The following is a 2,184-nucleotide window of genomic DNA, read 5'->3' on the forward strand; positions in this document are numbered from 1 at the left end:
AAAGAGGTGTTTCATGTGCTAAATAAAATGTAGCTCTTCACATTTGTGTTTTGTTTTTCAGTTAAGCAGTACAGGAAGGGCCACAGTGAGGGCTCCCCAGAGCCCAACTCAGCCCTTCTTCACAGGAGAAGGGATTATGGCAGTGGCTGTTCAGTGCTTGGCCTGGGAGCAGAGTGCTGTGTGATGTCCTCTGTTCTTTTTTGGAAGAGGGATCAACGAGGTGGTTTTGAACCAAAAACTGCAGCCAGTCCTTGCACTGAAAATAGCAATGACCACACATTCTGATGTGTTTTTTTGAAAGGAAATGAAGAAGTATGTTGGGTTTTTGCTGTGCAAAATGACAGAGTGCCATTCAGCAGCTTTCACCCCTTCCAGGTGGGGAAATTACACCGAATCCTTTCGTGTCTCCTGAGCTGTCCTGTGCTCTGCTGCAGCAGAGGCTGACTGCAGCTATCTGAACTCCTCATCTTGGAGCTGTTTGAGCTGTTTGCAGGTGGAGATGTGCTTTCAGTCGGGAGGTGACTCACTGCAGGCTTCCAGGAGAAAGCAGTGTTGTGTGGATTTATGGAGCAGGGGGAAACAGCTGACAGTACCCGATGGTAATACTCAGTATGCGTGAGATGAGTATCACAAAACACACTCCTTTTTTTCCTTTTCCCTCCAGGAGGTGATACTTCACAGTCTGTCTAGAATCCAGGAGCACAGCCAGAGCTATTTCAAGTGAGGTATGCTGAGGCCTGGGGAGGGGGAGGGGGTGGGCATTGCTTCCCAACCGTGGCCCACGCTGTTTATTTTAAAAGGTTTGTGTGCGTGAGACAGTTTGGGAAACTGTCTCCGTCTGCATCAGTGTCAACTATTTCTGGTGTGGTGAAGATCAAGCTGCAGGGTAGAGTAACACCTTACTCCATGTCACACAGGGGATACATTTTGGCTTTTACAGGGGACAAAAAATACCCACATCAGGAGTAAACACACCGAGCTCGATTGCTGAGTGCTAAAGCTGGGAGAGCACTTGCAGCAGGATTGGCAGTGTGAGGTCTGAGTTGTAAAGTTCAAGGTTTGCTGTGTTATTAACGTGGGCTGTGTGTTTTAGGGGTGGTTGTAGTGCTGCCTGTGCCCCTTCAGCTCTGGTGCTTCATAGGTAGGGTCGCATCCTTTCGTTTGCCTTCGGATAATGGTGTGTTTCAACAGAGAACCCAGGGAGAAATTCTGCTCATGATGGAGGAGAACTTCCAGCAGGGCAGCATGGGAGAGCAGCAGAGCAACAGAGCATGCCTCACAGGTCGGTAACAAAGGGAGCTGAATGCCGATGGGAGCATTCCTGATCTGTAGTTATGCTGGGTTAGTTGCTCCCTTCTCCTTCGGGAAACAGACTTTCCACCATTGCAAGGAATCCAGCTCCCAGTGACACGTGGGCTCCTGTGTGAGCACAGCTGGGGAGTAACCACGCTTTGAAGTCAGCCCTCCTCCACCTTCACAAAGGGAAAAGGAAACTGAGCAGCTCCATTCCCAATTAACAGCTCCATTCCCAATTACAGCCGCCTCCAGTGGACTGTGTCACCGGGTGGGTTAAGGCAGCAATGTCCCCGGAGCACACAGAGGGCTGTGCTGCTCCCTTTGAAGCCTCATCCAGTGCCCTCCTTGCTCTCTTTGGCTCCACTTGGGTTCTAGTGGCAGGAAGGTTAACATCCATCGCTGTCCTGCTGGGTTTCCGTATGGATTTCAGGTTTCTTTAGGAGCTCTGTATCAATATAAAGATATTTCAACCGCTTTTTTCTTACGACTTTGCTCTCCCTTTCGCTATTTAGTTATTATTTTCTAACAGCCTTTGGCTGTGGATGGTGAAACCCAGCGCCCTGCGGTACGGACACGTCACACCGCGACGGTCCCCTCTCAACGGGCGCTCTGATGAAACCGGGAAGCGGCAGCAGCCGGGCCACGTGGCCGTGCTGAGTCACGCCGTTCCCGTTCCGCTGCCGGTTCCCCTTATCCCCTCCCGGTGCTCGGGAGGGGCCCACGTGCCGTTCCCCGTTTGGTACAGCGCAGCCCGCACCCCCCCCCGCAGCGCAGCTCCGTGTGCCACGTCCCGGGGCCGGGCGGGGCGGGGCGGAGCGAGCTGCGCGGTCCAATGGCAGCGCGGGCTGCGCGCATGCGCTCTGTGCGCCCGCGGCGACTTGGGGCGGG

This window comes from Cyrtonyx montezumae, unplaced genomic scaffold (assembly GCF_038088225.1).
Source record: "Cyrtonyx montezumae isolate F1298 unplaced genomic scaffold, pur_monq_1.0 scaffold_33, whole genome shotgun sequence".
NCBI lineage: Eukaryota > Metazoa > Chordata > Aves > Galliformes > Odontophoridae > Cyrtonyx > Cyrtonyx montezumae.